Source organism: Excalfactoria chinensis, chromosome 2 (assembly GCF_039878825.1).
Source record: "Excalfactoria chinensis isolate bCotChi1 chromosome 2, bCotChi1.hap2, whole genome shotgun sequence".
In the NCBI taxonomy this organism is placed as follows: Eukaryota; Metazoa; Chordata; class Aves; order Galliformes; family Phasianidae; genus Excalfactoria; species Excalfactoria chinensis.
The window spans coordinates 112771573-112791121 of record NC_092826.1 but is presented as its reverse complement, the minus strand read 5'-3'; the positions used below and the strand labels follow the sequence as shown (position 1 = coordinate 112791121).

The 19549-nt window shown below is 40.9% G+C and overlaps 1 long non-coding RNA gene across 1 annotated transcript in view; it reads left to right on the top strand.

Annotated features, from left to right (window-relative positions):
• Nucleotides 1-6980: 6980 nt before the first annotated feature.
• The window catches only part of LOC140247947 (uncharacterized), a 40389-nt gene continuing 27820 nt past the window's right edge, over nucleotides 6981-19549 (top strand). The window contains exon 1 of the long non-coding RNA XR_011902787.1: nucleotides 6981-7086. This is a non-coding gene — a long non-coding RNA (uncharacterized lncRNA). The remainder of the gene's footprint in view (nucleotides 7087-19549) is intronic.

Genomic DNA, 19549 nt, shown 5'->3' with positions numbered 1-19549 from the left:
GGACCATGGCTTGTGGTAAGCAAGTGTTTCATATATCACTAGTTTTCTTTTGTTTCAACTTTTCCCACTGCTTTTATATATTAAACTGCCTTAATCTCAACCCATCATTTTTCTCACTATTTCTCTCCCAGTCCTCTCCCTAATCCTGCTGGTGGAGAGTAAGCAAGCATCTGTGTGGTGCTCAGCTGCCTACTAGAGTCAAACTACAACACCTTTCAAGAAAGAAGGCTAACAGTATCCTGGGGTCATCAGTGCTTGCATGAACATTGATTCTCAGCTGCTGTTGAAATCAGAACACAGCTGAGCACAGCAGCTGGAAGGCTTTGATTTTCACAAAGGCGAAATGATCAGCTAGGTTGTTCATTTTGTTCTCCATGATAGACATCAACTCCAGTTGGCACAGGAAGGAGATCAGCAGTATCCAGGGCCCCCTGGCTCAGAAAGGAATAGAATACAGATCTGTTGTTCCCAGCGAGGAGATGACTCTGTACTTTACTGAGCTGCCGAGGGTTCTGTGGACTGAACTGTCTTGCAGTTCGTCTTAGCCTGTAGAGATCCAGAGGAGGCCAGTCTCTGTCTATGAGGAAGGCTGGTGCCAGAATATGTAAAACTGTGGCTGAATAATAGCACAGCTGCAAGTGCTTCCCAGAGAAGGGAGCTATCTGTGCCGAGGGAGTTAGCAGAGGCTAAATATATGCATCAACAATTATTTACTGGCAAAAGGTCCTGGAAGGATCAGAAGCCACAATGGAAATTAGCCTAGAGTTCATCTCTTGACACAAATGTCTTTTTGAGCTCACGCCATTAACAACTTCTAATAGCAACATGTCTGGTTGAAATCATTCATAGGGCAAGTCGCAATGCCTATAGTTATAAATTTATATTATTATTAATTTTAAGAAAGAGCAACATGTTAGCTCTAAGGTGAGAGCAGATGGCTTCTTTCTTTCACAGTAAGTAAGCAGTACCTGCAAACAATATACATTCAGAATGGCCAGCATTTGTTATATTGCTTAATTTCAGTATGTCACAGGGCAAAGAATGGACACTCTCTTATATTTGGACTTTTATTTGCAAGAAGGTGGAGGAGTTTTAGCAAGGTTATTCTATTCAGATGACAAGTGAGAGCTTTGTGGCAGACTTAAGGGCATTTAGTTAAATAGATGTTGATGTCTGTGTATGTGGTTACAGGACACATTCATACAGCTAGTGTTGACATTCATGGGGAAAGGGAGGCACAGATGATAGCTTTATCAGGTCAGTGCTTCCTGCAGATTATCGACTGTACCAGTGTTTGCATTTTTACATTTTAGGCTTAGGTCTATGCAGGATCAATAATGTTCTTTTGGTAGATATTCAGGCATGATTCATCGAGTTATTCAGAATTTGGAAAAGGAGCTCGTTGATATTAAAAGAAACAGAACGTATGAAGTGAGGAGGCATTGCCTGTGTATAGCAAAGCCAAAAAATATCAAAGACAACTTCTTCAAAACGGGATTCTCGATTGTATTTACTATTTTCTTGTTTTGCCAGCAGAGGGCAGGTTTGTGTCATGAAATCTCTTTCCTCGTTTTGTCACCTACGAACATAGTTAGAAAGTCTTTTTTGGTGGTAGATAGCCTTGAAAATGTTATCACATGCATACTTATTAGTAGAGAATAATAAAGCCAGATGTAATCCTGCAGGTGGCCTTGAAGACTGTTAAAAATCTAGCCCCAAAATATGTTCTCGTTTTCTAAAATTGTGAAATCACCACTGATTCTTTTACCCCAATGCATTTCTTCCTTGCTTCCGTCATATTAAAATATCTAGGATGTTTTCAGCATCAGATTCTCGTGAAGACAACCAAGTAATGCACTCACTGTTTCTGTGACCTGAAAGGTGGCGTTCTGTGAGTGTCATTATATATTCCATTAATGTACTACATATTCTATTAAAATTTTTACCAGTAAAAAGCAAATTATAATAAAGACCCTTAGGCTAAAGATGTTTTAAAAAAAATCATATAGACATAATCCTGGCATGCAAAACACTAAGGAAAAAACTGAGTTGTTACATCATGGTAACAAGTCCCAGCAGAGTTAACTGCATGCCAGTGTTTGTATAATTCTTCTCAATGCCATTTTGGTTTCAAAGTGACATGTTGTGGCATTACCAGAACGGGACGTTCTGAAGCAAGGCAGTTACTTTTCTAATTCATGTGTCATCCCCAGGAGTCATGACCTTTTTGCTGCAACTATTTCACATTGTGTTGCTTATGCGTGCATCAACAGGACAGTTTAGACTCAACAGAGGATGCAGTAGTTTGTGCATCTGCTTTTTGCATCCCATCTCTTCTGCATTTGTCAAACATGTGGTTTTCAGCCTTGGATTTTACCTGTGTTTCAGCTGAGATTTTTTATGTGGTGCCCTCAAATGACATAGCGCTGAAAATGCACACCTTTGCAGGCATTCATACCTATTAGCTGCCATTACTGTTCTTTTCACTTCACTCACTAACGCTCTTGCTGGTTTAGATTTGCAATGCTTTCTATGCAATACATTTTAGTTTTCCATAACTTTTTATAAGGAAGGACTAACACAATAGTACCGTGCTTAAATAGTTATAATCTAACATTTTAACAGGCACCATGGAATGTCACAAGTATAGACTGCTGCCAACAAGCAATGCAGCACTGTAAGGAGCTTTTGCATAGCAGTGTTATTCAGGATAGTGCCTCTTCCTTACCTTCAAACTGGCTCTGCAGTTTCACAGCATCTCTTCCTAAGGGAATGATAGAACTTGGCTTTGCATTTGGACATTAGCTCTCACTCCCTCCAAGTCAGTCTTATTATAAAGTTTACTGTCTGGATGATTCAGTAGTATCTAAAGAGAGAGTGAACTTCATCAAGTCAGGAAGAGTAGCCCCCAGTTAGCTGATGAAATGTTCACGAAGACTATTAGTAGCCTTCAGCATATAACTGGCGTGGCCAATACTGAACCCAGGTCTCCAGAGGTGGAAGACTAGAAAAACCAGCCCTGGGGACAAATACCTTTTCTAACTCCCATCACATTTCTAATAGTTACTAGGGCAGAATAATGTTTCATGACCTTTGGGTTGTCCCATTACCACAACATAATCTAGCTTTGCAAGCTTTGCAAAGGTCACTGTAAAAAAAAATATTTCCTGCTGTGATCCGTACCCTCAAACTCAAAGAAAAGGAAATACCTTAATAAATGTAGTGACATTTGCACTATAGGGCACAGTGCAAAGATCATGAACCATTATTCTGCACTAGTAATAATGTCACAATTTTATTCTTGCCCAGTGGTTACTGTATGACATTTGTTCTCACAGGGAAACTCCTGTGAATATCAGTAACTTAAAATATATTGCCTCAGGGTCCTGTTGATCTGCCACTGAAGTCAATGGAAGCTTTGCCATTTGTTTACCAGTAAGTGAGAAAAGGACTGACCTAGCATATCTCACGATCAAAACTAAGATAATTTTAAACAATTCTTTTTCTTTAGTTTCACTAAAAAGTGGGTTGTTGTCAAGGGTTTTATGTCCAGATGGAAGCCAGTCATGAGTGGCATCCCTCAGGAGTCTGTCTTGGGACCAGTGCCCCTCAACTTTATGAGCAACACAGACAGTGGCACTGAAAGTATCCTTAGCAAGTTTGCTGATGACACCAAGCTGAGTGGTGCAGTTGACAAAATAGAAGGAAGGGGTGCCATGCAAAGGGGTCTGGACAGGCTTGATAAGTGGATGCATGAGAAACTAATGAGGTTTAACAAAGCCAAGTGCATAGTGTTGCACTTGGGTTGTGACAATCCCAAATATGAGTACAGACTGGAAGAAGAACTCCTGAGAGCAGTCCTGGGGTTGGGGATTTTGTCAATGAAAGGCTGAACATCAGCCAGCAGCATGTGCTTGCAGCTCAAAAGGTCAATTGTATCTTGGGACAGCAGGGAGTAGGAAGTGAATGTCCCCCTCTGCTCTGCCCTCATGACCCCTATCTGAAGTATGGCCTCCAGGCCTGGGGCCTCCAATACAAGATGAATGTGGAGCTGTTGGAGTGGGACCAGAAGATGATCAGAGGGCTGATCATCTTCTTTCTCCTATGAAGAAAGGTTGAGAGAGTTAGGTTAGAGAAGTCTCAGGAGAGAACTCATTGCAGCCTTCCAGTACTTGAAGAGAGCACATAGCAGAAATAAATTATTTAATCAGAGTATGATGAGGTGCTGGAACAGGTTGCCCAGAGAAACTGTGGGTGCTCCATCCCTGGATGGGATCCTGGGAGCCCGATCTAGTGAGTGGCAGCCCTACCCATGGGATGGGGTTAGAACTCCAGTCTTTAAGGTCCAAGCCAAGCCATCCTGTAGCTCTGTGACTGATTCTATGAAAAAACACCTGTTTATTAGATTCTCTATGAAATACATATTTTAAAAGAACACGACTCATTCTTCTTATGCCCATGAGAGCCACTGTGGTTGTATTTGCAAAGGACAGATTATATGATGAGACTTTCTGGAAAAGCAAAACAAAACAAAACAAAAAAGTCATAAAACTTTCTGGTAGTTATGCAATTATTTATGACTTGGGAGACAGATGTTACCTAATATTTCTTCACTATGTTCTTATGTGATGGGTAATTAACTGTTCCCTCTATTTCTCAAACAGCTAAATAGACTAATTCAGAAATTTCTGGGGTATATATGTATTTTAATCATAGAATCATAGAATCACCAATGTTGGAAAAGACGTAAAAGATCATCCAGTCCAACCGTTCACCTATTACTAATAGCTCCCACTAAACCATGTACCTCAACACAACATCCAGTCTTTCCTTGAACACCCCCAGGGTCAGTGACTCCACCACCTCCCTGGGCAGTCCGTGCCAGTGCCTGACCACCCTTTCTGAGAAGTAATACTTCCTAACATCCAGCCTGAATCTCCCCTGCCACAGCTTGAAACTATTCCCCCTAGTCCTATCACTAATGACACGAGAGAAGAGGCCAACCCCCAGCTCACTACAGCCTCCCTTCAGGAAGTTATAGAGAGCAATGAAGTCTCCTCTGAGCCTCCTCTTCTCCAGGCTGAACATTCCCAGCTCCTTCACCCTCTCCTCATAAGGCCTGTGCTCCAGACCCCTCACCAGCTTTGTTGCCCTCCTCTGACCATGTTCCAGGGCTTCGATGTCTTTCTTGCAGTGAGGGGCCCAAAACTGGACACAGTACTCGAGGTGTGGCCTCACCAGTGCTGAGTACAAGGTGATACAACAGAATCTATAGAATTCTTAATGATAATAGTAACAATAAAGACTTGAGCTTCAGAGATGTGGAAGTTCTTGGCTTTGTCTGACAGACTCTGGTTCTTACGTTAGCTATTTGCAAACGTCCTGGAGCAGATATTTTTTAAGCTAAATTATATCAGCCTTGGCCAATCTCCATGAGATTATCACTGAGTTCTTGGAAGGATAGGTGGAGGGTTTGTATGAAATTGCAATCCATATTGGTATTGGCCCCCATCTAGAAACACACCTTAGGTGTAATGTAACTCTGACAATATTTACCAATCCGAGAAGAACTCCACCCCTCCTACTATGTTAAAGAGAAGCGTGTCTGAAGTAAAGGAAGTATTTCCAAGCTCAGTTAATAGTAGGATCATTTTATTAATTGTTTTGGATTACACAGTGCCTGCCTCTGCTCTGCTGTCACTGTGTGGGAGACAAATGTTTCTTTCCTTCCACAGCCTCAGTATTTGTCTGCATCAGAATGAAACGCAATGCCAGTTCTCAGGGAAGTACATAGTTGTTATTTCTTAACAGATTCTGGTGGCTAAAATTATCCTCAGCTGCAGGGGATGGTTCATGTTTACAGTTTGATGAAGAAGGCAGCAATTGCATCTTTCTGTGTGCCTCCTCCAAATCATTCCTCTGCCACAGCTGGGTTTGTGGTGTGGGAAGTTTTCTGGTGCAGTGGGAAGTGGGTAGGAGGGCGTCCCGTGGAGATCAGCTGCACCCAGGAGTGGAGCTTTGGTCAACTCAGCAGGTGGGATCTGATGGCAAAATTGCTGCCTCCTCTTTGAGACACACCAATCCATCCTCAGTTGTCATGGCAGCCTGGTGCTCCCCACTTGAATGTGAAATTCAGCCCTGTCTTTGAACAAACAAAAACTGGGAACCACTCCTATGAGTCAATGCATCCAGTGCATGAGACTGAGCAAGTTCAATAGCTCAAGGAAAGACACGCTCTAGTTCTCAAAAGGGCTAAACAGCACAGCCCGACCCTGTATTTGTTTTTCTTCCCCTTGTCCCGGCCAAGAGCACAGACAGGCTTGCACAGTCTGTAAGCAGCTGAGTACAATTTTTCCTGTGGGTGGTAGTATTTAGAAAGTGTCCCGCCTTGCCTGCTTTCTTCAGATTGCTATCACCCTCCCCTGATGGGATTACGAGCTTGGCTTCTCAGAGGCACTGCCTGCTCCAGCTGGCTCAAACAGGGGAGCAGTGGTGAGAAAACAGGATGGGGGTGACTGTAGCTGTGCTTGCAGTCTTCATCTATGGGAGGGAAGTGAGGGCAAAACACGAGGACAGCATAAAAAAGTCGTAATTGCCACCCCCTGTGAAATTCCTTTGAATATGTGAAGGAAACGACCAGGGAGCAGACAACGGTCATGCTTTTGTGACTCACTGTCATGTTTTCAGCTTGCATGCCCCTTCTGTTTTCTCATTGCCTGCTGTCCCTATCTATTTCTTCTGAAAATGATCGTGGAGAACTGGCCTCTTTAAAAGTATCATTAAGGAATTAGTGTTGCAACACGCGAAGTTTGAAAATGTGCTAAAATCACGCAGACAATTCTCTCTCCTTTTTGAAAAATAAAAGCAACATCACTGAAGTTAAAGACCTGGATGATTGAGGTGCTTTCATCAGTGTTTTGGTTCTTTAAGATTTTGTCCCACAATGTGTCTGATCCCACAATGCATGGCTAACTGGCTTCCTTCTCTTCCCAGCTCCTAAAGAAGGAAGACCCACAGAGGAGAAATGTTCTGAATGTCAGTGGGATCCTCAGAAGTGCAAGTACATCTAGAGAAATGGCCCCTGAGGTACTATGCTCTTTTTATTTTGGTGTGTTTTCTTCAGAGCCTCCTTGCTAAGTTAGTCAGTAGCATGCTGTTAGGGAGTTCTGAGGGGCAGGAGGATACTGGCTTCAGAATTTATTGGAGACAGTAGAGCCTGGAGGTGAAAGGCTGTGCAACTTTGCAGCATCCCAATGAAAAATGCTGTTAAAACTCATTCTGCCATGGGTACGTTTGGAAGCTTGACTTAGCATGTCTTTGGTTACAGCCACGACTACCTTCAGCTCTGGGGCCAGAGTTTTAAGGATCAGCTTAGTCAGCAAGGGAAAGTCAGTCTTCTAGTTTGATAGCCTTTAATTATATACGTATACATATACAAACACGTAGATTATCTGCTACCTCCTACTGCAGAAGTCTCACTGAAATTAATGGGTTATTCAAAGAGTAAACTATGAGTAATAATGAATAATGTTAATACTCAGCATGACTAATGGTGGTAGGAGGGAGAGTCTTAATGGCTTAGACAGGAGGGTCTGCTGGGAGCCAGCATCTGATTTGCACGACCTATGACTTTTCAGAATGGTGTTGCTCACTTGTTACTAATCATTAAGTTGCAGCACCCATCTTATCAAAGACTTCTTGATCTCTGCCTTTGTGCCTTTCACAAGGCATCATTTACATGTGTGGCAGAAAATGAGTCATGCGCAGGCAGTTGGTCTCCTGATCCCTTTTCTGTTTAGTTTTAGCGTGGTCTGTGTCTTTTATTTAGACATAGTGTTTCAAAAAGTCTGTGGCAAAGCCCCTGACAAGAGGCTTTTTTCATGTTGTGTAGAAGAACGCATGAGATGAGGAACTGATTAAGCAGTAAGAAAAAAGCAGAATGAGATCACGTTTCAAAACTGTTAGTGGTTCCTCGTACAGTGTCGTACAGTCAATCTGAGGCTAAGCCATATCATAACATATTGGTGTGCACGGAGGACTTAAAAAAACACTGCTGTACAATTAGTGAAGAAAAGCAAAACCCAAGAAGAACACAAGTTTTAGAAGACATGGATTTATTCTCCCTGATATGAGCCGTAGGACAGCCAGATCTTCATACATATGAGTAAATTTAAGTCACTGAAACAAACTGGTAATGGAGTGGGGAGTGCTACTTTTGAGTGATTTACAGTAAAATGAAATCTGCTGAGCTTCCGTGTTTCTGTAAGTGTGGGTTTTCTGGGAAAGACCTGAAGTGTAAATTCCTTGGGATGAGGAATGAGGAAATCAGTATTCCTTTTACAATACAAAGAAACCTTAGATCTTTTAAAATGAATTCAAAAGTGAGGAGTCCCCAGATTCATTTCCTTTCTAGACCTTATTTCTGGTTCTTGCCACTACCTCTCCACTTATGGCAGCCTTTAGTTTTCTCCTGATGGATTTGTCAGTTGATTATCATGCTGCTAAGGAAAAAATGTGGGAAATGTTAAAAATTTAAAACACTATGGAGGTCCTTTTGCAGATGGAGCTTAGGAAAATGAGGTCAGGAGGTCTGGGAAAGAGACAAGGGTGTATATTTCCAGGATTTGTCCTGATGTGCCATTTAGATTCTGATATGCCATCTAATACTGACAGCAATAGTAAGTCAAACCAAATAGGTGTATTAGATTATAGACATTGAAAAACAGGTCATTTCATGTTATCTAAATTGCAATTATTGTCTCATTGATTTATGACGAGACAGAGCAATGTTTAATAGTCTAATCTATTAAATGTCCCTGCTGGGTAAAGAAAAACACATGGGTCAAGGTATGAAAAGGACCAACTCCATCAGAGAATCTCTGTCAGGTTCTATTACTGTGTAATTTAAGCTCAAATCAGAGTAGATTCTCAGTTGTGGCCACATAAAAGCTAGAGTCAACCTTTCTCAGCAGTAGTTTTGCAATGTGAACACACTCTCACCAGAGTCTTTCTTGCAGTCACTCAGTCCATTCTTGTTCTGCTTTTATATCTTACATGAATTCAAGTTTTCAGGTGCCATAGGCTAATATAAAGTAATACTTGTGCCGTCCATTCTAAAGGAGATGAAAGCTAGAAGCTGGATCAGAAGTAGCTTCTCAGGGGTGTAACTGTAAAATAATTCTTGCTTGTTCTCTTCTCATTGTGGCATTGGCCTAAAGTGGATCAGGTTAAATTTAGTTGTCAGAGACCTGTTTGTCTGGTGACCACAATATTGTCTGTTGTCTGCTAGAGGGTAACTGTTAAGGTGGTGTGGATTGCAGTGTTGAGTTAGTTACCTCAGTATGCTTCTTGCATGAATTTGACAAGCATGGCTACTCCTTTTCTGTTTGATTAGATGAATAAGCTACCAGGATACACTCTCCTTAGAAGAAAATGGAGCAGGTTGCCTATTATGGCAGCAAATGTCAGGCAGAGAGACATTACAAAACTGATGAATAATGTGGATTGATGGAACATTTATTCCTAGTCATGCAAGAATGGAAACCTTTTTTTTTTTTTTTTTTTTTTTTTTTTTCCTTTTTCTTTATTATTATTTTTTTCCCCTAAGAGCTAGCTAACAGCAGGCATGCTAGAACAACAGGAATGTTCTTGTTGACTTAACTGGAAATTGCATTGTGTCTCTGGTATTAATAATGCATTATATAAATATGTAACGTCTCAAAAAGTCAGCAGCTCTATTGAGCATTTGCATGTGTGAGCAAGGTCAATAGTGCATCAAAACTGCATCCAAATTTCTGGAATCCAGACTCTGCACATGCAGTGCCTTGTATGGCAGAGATTCACTATGAACACTCACTGATATTACCACTGATACAGTGAATGTATACTAAATACACTTTGACGTTCAAGAACAGTTCAGTTTACTTATGGCAAGTTACAGTTTGGTGTTTCTTCTGGAACCTTCTCCGAGCTTTAAAGCAAAGCCTGTGTGTGCAGTTATTTATATACCATTTACTTGTCAGACAGTGGCAAATTAAATTATCTTCCAAACAAAGGAAGGGAGAGGGAAGAGGTTTGTTTTCTGTCTTTCATTATTTACCTATTTTATTTTGCAAAACAATTGAAATGGAATCAGGGATCTCCATTGCAAAAGAAAAATGTGCAATTAACTTTCATGTATGATAGCTGTTAACTGCATCCTTTTTCCTTGTAATGGAGAGCATTTTGTGTGATAGAGATTTGTCGATATTTTCTAGCTTGTCTCTTCATTGTGTCCTCTAAATATAGCAGAAGAGAACAATATTGCAAGTAAGAAAGACTATTGATGCCTTTGGAATTATATATCCACTGCATTGGGAACTGTGAAGAAATCTTTCTCATGGTGTCTGTTTCTTCATCCTTTCTAAGGAACAAGTTGCTTTCAGCCAGCTTGTATCATCACTGAAGTCTTGGAATAAGCAGCCACTAGAAATTCAACTTAGAAGTGAGGCAGAGACACAAAGAGGAAAATATCCCTCACTGTGGGTGAGGAGAAGAGAGACCTCTCAGGAGGTAGAATTAATTGTTTTTCTTTTTGCAAGTACATTATAAAGACAAAAAAAGGCTTTATTTTTTTATGAAGAAAATACAGCTAGTGAAGTGGTTATGAATGAGTCATTCTACCAAGGTATCTTGTTAGGGCTTGGACATGTGTTTCAAATCTACTCTCATTCGATGTTGGTGCTGATTCCTATGCCAATTGAGTTTTGCTATTGACTTAATTGTGAACAGGCAGTGTTCTGTTTCCATAACTCTTTGTGTGATAACTAAGATCTTCCAGTTTCTCTCTATGGAACTGTGCTCTCAATACAAGGCTTCCCATCTAATCCTGTGGCATTCAGCCTAATTTTTGACTTTCTAATGGAGTTAAATGAACATTCTGCAGATCTAGTGTTGTGTAGTTCTGGTAGTCTGGACAGCTGTTTAGAGTCTACCAACTGAATAAATAAATTCTGGAGAAATGGATGTGTTTACTCAGAGCAGTTTTCTAATCATTCCAGTGCTTGCACAACATTAACCATCATACGGCTTTCTTGCTCTGCCTGTCATCATGCTTTTCGTACAACAGAGAAAAACAAATCATTCTAAATGACTTGAGCTGCTGGCTGCAAAAAACCTGGAATGTACAGCATGACTCAAAAGAAGACTATTAACGTATTTGCTGACTGCCAGTTGTTCACTGACAGTGGACAGATTGGTTCAGGCAAGTACATCTTCTAGGACTATTGCTAGACAAGAACCGATAATAAAGCTTTTTTTTCAGTTTGAGCTTCAAACTTGTTTATTATTTGTCCATACTCTTTTTCATTTTCTGTTCACTTGTCTACTCCTGTTGTCAGTTTTTGAGTCTTGTTTGAGACAGAAGTTCCAAAATCTGGCAAGATTAAGTGTTTCAGACGTGAATTAATCACCCCATCCAGTCAGGAGGATTCTAGTCTGCTTGGTGTGGTTATACGGGGATGACTATTTGTGTATGAGAAAGATGATAAGAGGGTGGAATCTGCTTAACCATTGCAAATATTTACAAAATATGGCTTAAGGAAAAGCTCAAGTCTATGGGCTTTCTGGAAGTGGTGGTGGTTGGAGGAGGGGGTATGAAACACAGAGTGAGCTGTGGCAGTCAGATATGTTAGATCTTGTTTTTGAGAATTTTGTTTGTAGTGACTTTCTTTGTCAGTGGAGTTGACTGAAGTGGCTCCTGTTTCCAGTCTCTTCTAATGAATCTGTCTGTAAAACAATGAGACTGAAAATAGCTGTGTAGTGTGGCCCAGATACCAGTGTGGTTTGCTGTGTGCAGCTGCCACCAAACTTCTGTGTTGCTGTGTCCAGGAGGATATGCCCTCAAGGAAGGTGGCTGGCAGAAGTGTATTGCTTAGGGCTTTGCAGCAGGTAGTCCATGAGCAATACAGGAGTCTTGTAAAGAAGCAGAGATTGTGTGTATTTGTTCAGCAGCAACTTTCACAATGGTGGTCTCTGTCTCTTCAGTTCTGAATTTATCACATAGGAGGAGGGAAGCACCTCCAACTTGTAGCCACTTGGCAAGGACAAAGGTATGTTGCTGTTGCCTTGTTTTTATCTTTGGCCATCTGGATCAGGAATGATTCCATTCGACTTCCAAACTGGGCACTTGCTGGTGTAGATACAAGGGTGTTAACAAAGCAGGAGCTCTCTGTAGCAGAGGCAGTTCATTCTTAAGATAGTTGCTGTAGTCTTTTTAAGGTAAAATTTTTATGGACACTGTGACTAAGAGAAATGAAAACAGTCATTACCTGTGGCTTGAGAGAAATACTCATCTGGGCTCTTCACAATCCCTCAATCCAATTTTCAGTAGAACCCGAAACTTGCAAAACATTTTCTTTGCTAAAAGCAGACTGTTTTCCACCTTTCTCTGGTTTCTAACTTTCAGGACTCTAAAAAGGAAAAACAACAAACTTATTTTTCTCCTTCCCTGCTTCCCCGGCTCTTCATTCATTTCTATTCTTTCAAGAACAAGGATGGTTTGAAAGGGGAGTTTTAAGAACCTGACTTTTTTGTTTTGTTTTGTTTTGTTTCCAGGTATGGAAACTTTCTCTAAGATGTTAGGAAAATATTTGAGGAGATTGTCTGTAATAGTATGGGACTGAACCTATGATACCATTACGTATATAGTTAAATAATCCCTTATATATAGTTATAGAATCCCATTTATGCATGTATAGTTACATACAAATATAATATAATACATAGATATTACATCTGAATTTGTTTAGCTTTTTTTATGAACTAGATAATCTATGCACTGAGTATGAGTAAATAGCAAACAACTGTTTCCATAGTGATGGACAACAAAATGGAATCTGACTTTCTGGAGTGGAAGACAATGTATATTTAATGATTGTCATTTTGCTTACTGTAAAACTGATATTAAGGACAAAAGAGGGAAGAAATGAGCCTCTGACAACATGCAATCTCAACTGATAATGAAAGACAAAACAGCAGGCAATGCTTGAGCCTTTTGGCTTTTAGGCAGCACTGCTGATCTTTCTAGAAGGATCACTATTTTAGAAGGCATTCAGTGACAGTCATCTGCCTACTTGCTCATTTTGCTTTTTGCTTGTGGAAACTTGCTGTTCGGAATCATTATCTGCATTACAAGTATACTTGCAGTAATTATGCCTCCGTAAGTCAGATGAGCCATTACTATTTTAGTATTCCATAAAAATGTTTTTGAAGTCTCTGTACCAATATGATTAGTGAAAGTAAAGTGGATAATCACAGAAGGTGAAATTTTTGATTCCATTAAAGTAACGGCTGGATTTGCTATAGCAAGTCAGATAACGCTTACTTCACTCTGGCTTTGCTGATGCTATAAGTACAGGAACAGCTATGAACACCACACAACTGACTAATGGCTTCACTTGAGTGATTAACGCCCATTATCTTCTTTACTTCAGAGCTTGATATTTACTAAACTGATTCTAATACCTTGAAATATTCTGAAACCACCTCAATTTCTTGTAAAGTTACGTATTGTGAGCAGGGTGGTGATGAGTGCAGGCTGAAGCATGCAGTAGGTGATAGTTTGCAGTAGGGAATGGGCCTGCAGATTGAAAAATAACTACTTTGGAAGCTAGTGTATGTTTAAGACATAGCATAATTTTGGAGCTGGTATCTCCCAAATATAGTACGATGCTGTGTCTTTTTTTTCCCCAATACTTCACATGCTCTTCTGTACAGAAAAACTATGCAACCAATGGTCTCATCTGTTCTTCAGTAGAGGCTCATGCACAGAGGTAGAAAGTTACCAAATCTTAGGTGTCTAACTGCTATTAAAGCCGATGGGAATGGGGTGTCTGAATGTATTGGACATTCAGACGGTCTACGTGGCCTGGTGCTACCCTGCTTCAAGGTCTGTGCTGCTGTAGGTGCTTTTTCAGTTTCAAACATGCGCTGTTTTAAATGTTTTTATAGGTAGTATGTTTGCCTTTGATTTTATACTCCTTCTTTGTTACTGTTCTCCTTGTTCCCTTATCCCATCTGACGTGTTTCTTTCTTCAATCTGAGCTACTTGTGCAACCTCTCCTCTCCTGAGAGGCTTCACTCCTCACTGTCTTCATTTGCAGCTCTATGTGACATTTTCTTTCTGCCTAGCAGAACCTCAGAGTAGAGATGCTGTGCTTCCAGGAAGAGAAACTGAGCTTGGTTTTCAGCACAGTAATCTTTCCCCAAGGGAGCTTAAGAATACCAGCTTTGCTTTTGCTGTATGACCTCATGCTGATAGCACTTGTCAGGTCCCACTTTTCTTGAGGGTCCTGATCTTAGCTGGTGGAAGGGGATGTTGGAAAAGAGAAGGCTCCAAGGAGACTGCAATGTAGCTCTGCAGTACTTGAAGGGAGATTGTAAGTAGAATCATAGAATCATGGAATGGCCTGCAGTGATCATCCATTTCAAACCACCTTGCTATGTGCAGGCTCACCAACCACTAGACCAGCCTGCTCATAGCCACATCCAGCCTGGCCTTGAATGCCTCCAGGGATGGGGCATCCACAACCTCTCTGGGCAGCCTGTTCCTGTGCCACACCACACTCTGAGTGGTGTCCTCCATGTCCTTCTTGTGCTGGGGCACTCGGGTAGGTTGGATGGGGAACAGGGCAGCCTGATTTAATGGTTGGTAACCCTGCCCATGGAAGGGAAGCAGGAACTAGACAGTCTTTATGGTTCCTTTCAATCCAAGCCATTTTATGATCTCCAGCTTGGAATCCTGTATGTTAGATCCTGTTTCTTATCAGGCCTCACTGGCACAGAACGTACTTAATGTAAGTATCTTCCACCCTCTAAAGTAGTTTATCTCAAAGACGGTACAGTTATTTTGAAGCCCTTCTAAATTCTGCTCTGTGTGTGCCAAGCTCTGCCTACCAGTAGGGATGCTTTTGGTCGAAAGATGGGACATTGGTAGTCGAGACACAGAATATACCTTATTCAGATCACTGAGAATAATCTGTTGGTGAGCTGTGAATTTGATTGAGTCTGAGTCCCAGCATCTGGTGAAGTATCCTTACTGGTTATTGTTTTCAACAGGGTGGTTTTCATAGAAGCAGTAGGGATTTTGCTGCAGGTGTTCATCAAGCTCATTTTTCAAGCCTCGGCAGTTGGTATGGATGGCTTAAGCAGCTTCATCTAGAAGAAAAGTGACTGTAAGCACTGTTGGGAAGAGTCAGATTTTGCAGGCAGCCTCTCCAGACATTGCTATGCAATCTTTTCATGCCCTTGAGGCTACAGGATTGGGTTTTAGACTTTTTCCCATGGAAAAAAATATTGGGAATCCAGTAAATTTCTAATGTGTGTTTTGGTAATGTGGAGAACCAGCACATGCTTTTTTTTCCCCTTTCACATCAGAGGAAGGCAAGACTGCAGCGAGGCTGAGCTGTTCCAGAGATTCATAACTAGTGAAATGTGGGATGTATGTGGCAAAATGCTCTTGATATCAAGCCCTAAGATGTGGCCCAAATTACCTGTGTATGTGCTTATGTGCTTGACAGTTATCTGTATGAATGTGGTGACCTTGAGTCCTGTGGTCTTTGCTAGGAATCTGAGAGCCAAGTACAGTTTAAGCAACATGAAGAATGTGTTTCTGCAAATTCTGGCATGTCTAGGCCTTTCTTCTTGTGCCAAACTGAGACTCCAATTGTCTGTATGATGCTCCCAGCACAAATTCACCCTTTTAACCTCTTAACACGCCTTGTATATGTGCGTGCATATCCTCACGCTCCGGGGTGAAGGGAGCCAAGGATGGCAAGCGCTTCTGGAGAGGATGAGTAGATACAAGTCAGGTGGATCTCCAGGACTGGTAGGTCTCTAGTTCTTAAGCAGGCAAATGGAGAAACTGGAGGAGGAGCAGTACTTTAATACTCAATGAGTGAACTGTACAAGTGTGAGGAATCATTCTGTAACCTGCAGAAGCTAAAATCAGCACACAAACTTAGTCTTTATCAGGTTTCCAAGTCTGTAATCAAGTAACAGTATTTATATAATCTTTAGCCTTATTTCTGGGGAAAATGGGAAGAAAAAACTTGGTATTGTCTAGAAACTCATAATTTTGACACTGATGTTAACCTGCTATGATTGTCAGCAAGTTTTTTATTTTCTTCTTCTTTTTTTTCCTCCCCTTTTCCTTCTCCTTACTCTGTTGTTGTTTATTTATTTTTTTCCATTGAAAACTCAAACCTTCTCTGGGTCTCTTGGAAGGATTTATCTTAGACTAACCCACACTGACTTGTGCATTGTTACTGGGGATGCAGCAATAATGTGAACTCTGCTACTGGCTGCTTATGCTTGTGGAGTGTGGCTTGTGGCATGTTTTGTGAGAGCAAGGCAGAGATACCTTTGGCCACCAGATGACTGAGGCATCTCCTTATATAATATATAAAAGCAGACTGATAGATTTACTTAGTGCATATCCACTGCAGACCTGGTTCAGTGTTAGACCCCAGGTTGTTTTCTCTCACTTCCTGGCTCACAGTTTGTGTGCTTCTCCCAGGTTCAGCCCATTTTACAGTCTGACATCTTCCTTGGTTACCAGGTGCATCAGAAGGGATTCTAACAGAGTATGGGAGAGGGCTATTGAGCTGGTAGTCATCACCTCATACTGTATTTTAGGTGGGTGGCTTATTTAATAATTATAGCAGCTTAGAGGCTGCCTTCATGTTTGGAATTGGCAAGGCGCTTTTCTTTCATGTACTTGTGCAGACCTGAAAGCAGTGAAGTTTGGTTGTAGAAGTCAGTCTAGTGCAGGCTGTGATAACTGCTGTCCCTTGAGTGGCAAAGGAAATGTAGCAGGGCTGGGCACAAATAATTTTTAAAAATGTTCTATAAAAATGATTGATTTCCTTTGAAAATGACACTCTTATCTTTTGGCTCTAGGAGTTCTATAGAATGGACTACACAATGGAAGACTCACTAAGCATTTCCACAAAGGGGGAATTAGCCAAGAGAACCATATGTCTGTTCTAAAAATGCAGTAAGTGTCCACTATGCAGTGAGCTCTCCCTCAGCAGCCAGCAGTTACTAAGCCTTCAAAAAGCAATAATGCTTTCAGGCTTTGTGCACCTCCCATGTTCATTAAAGACCCTATAATTTGCTGGGGTATTTAGAAGAAAATGTTTGAAATAGCCCATGATCTACCAGAGTGAAAATAGTTTCTCAGACAACTTGACTATACTGTGAACTCCCACATTTTTCTATGCCAGTTTCACAAAGAGTGCTAGTTTCTGCTAATTCCCTCTTGGGAATGTAAGAGTTGGATGTTATGTTTGTTTCCCTGCGGTGAATTTTGCATGAATGATTCCCAGTGCACACAGAATGCAGGGAAGAAAGGCTTAGAAAAAGGCTCATCAAATGCAGGAAGAAGGGAAATAAAAGTGGAAAAATTGAAAAGGTTTTCAAATGGAGAATGGTGAAAATGATGAAATCCCCTTACAATGAATAACTTGAAATTTTCAGTTATTTGCCTTATTTACAAAGGGGTGAATTACGATAGAAAGCCATTTTCAAGGAGTGAAGAACTGAGATGCAGTAAAACCTCAGTGGCTTACTACGGGACTCACATTTTTACTGCAGAGGTCACCATTACTTTCTTAGTTTTCAGAATCACGTAAGCAACTTTGCTACGTCAGATGTTGCTCTTCAGAACAGCTGTTCTCTATAATCCTGGGTTCTCAGGGAATGCTCCAACATCTGCTTTCTTTCCAAAGAATTTTACTAAGGACTTTACCATCAGGGAACAGTTCCAGGTGAACTAATGTCCGGCTCTTGCTCAGCTGCTTCATCAAACAAATCTTCTCTGCTTTAAGGTCATGGAGAGAGGTTACAAATGTGTGGAAGAACAAAAGGATGGACCTAAACTCGGGATTCTTACTTCAAAGGAAGCTTTTATTCATGGAAATTGAATGATTCCCACGGTTTTTGGCCAGTAGAGGGAGGTGTTACACACGTGTGAGCCATCTGCATGAGGTAGCAGAACCCCAGGGGCTCCAAGCCCAGCACAGCATGCGTGAACGGAGGGGTCTCTCTTCCCTGCTGTGTGCCATGTACCCGGTTGTTTTAGAATACCTTCCAAAGCTGCTTTCTTCTAGGAGCTGAAAATTCAATGTGGAAATTCTTAAATTACTGAGTTCTAAACATACACTGAAAAAAAAAAAAAAAGCAGTAATTCATTTTTTCAAGCAAATAGGTGGCCAGGCAAAATAGGCATCTGAATGTTTTCAGGCCCATGTTATATGACTATTAAGAGCTGTTCTGATAACACCGGAATTAGTTTTATGAATTAACAATCAATAACGGTAGCAGTGAACAGCAGGGAGTGTACAAAGCAGCTCATAAGTGATATAGTATTAGTGCCATTGAATGATGTCAGAGCTGGGGCTGTAACACGCCGGCAGTCTGGCTCCCTGAACCAGTTGGGCAAATAGAAGATCAAAGGGTTTGTTATGTTATGTATGGTTAGCTGTTGTAGAAAAGAAAAAGGCCAGTGAGAGGACAGTGGAAGAATACTGTAGGCCTAATAGTTCTTCTCTTTATCAAGCTGAGACAGTGTGGAAAGAGAGTGGGCAAGAATGGCAACTACTTTCCTCAGACATCTGTATGTAGGGGCACAAGGGTGATACTGAATATACACTATTAAGAGGGAGCTGCCCTCCATCATGCTTTTGGGAAATTTTCTTCTGTCTGTCCTTAAGTTGGGCAACTGGATTCCAGCTCAGATGGATGAGTTGGGTATTTTATCTGATACAAAACTACACCCCTCTTCTTCCTCTATGCTGAAAAAGATTTATTGGGAGGTGGTTGGGCAGGCAGGGATTGCTTCAATGTGTATTATGTGTTAGTCCACTTTTAGCCACAAAATGAATATGGCAGGTTGGGAAGCCATCAGATCTGAATGGGAATGGCTGTGTTCATTTTAAATATAGCTGATGTAATGTCTGATTGATTAAACTCCCTTTGGCCCATTTAGAGCAAGATTAGATTATATACTGTAGATCCAAGGATTTTTGCCTCTCTTAGTGAAGTTCATAGAGCTTCTTTGGGGCTGTATTTTGAAACATAGATACTATTCATTTGCAGATGTGTGTTTGGGTTTGGCAAGTCCTGTAGTTCTGCTCTTGGGCAGCATCTTATCTAAAGGAGGAAGAAAAAATAAGAAAAAAGGTCAGATACTGCCTCAGGCTTCACTTTAACAACCCCCTCCTATTGATGTGCCTGAAAAAAAAAAAAAAAAAAGCTGCAGGATATGACCTTGATATCTTCTACTTTAAATGCCTGTATTGAAAGTATGAAGTGTTCTTTGTGTATAATTTTTTTCTCTTCCTTGCTATTTTAAAGGCTTTCTTTTTGTTCTTTAGATTACATTGGATGCTAACTTAGTACTGTAACATTCTCGTGGCAGGAAATGTCTGTATATGGAAAATTTCCAGCCCTACTTTGGTAATTCCCACAGACTGTCAGTTCTATGCAGTGGCTATGTATATTCTGGCCT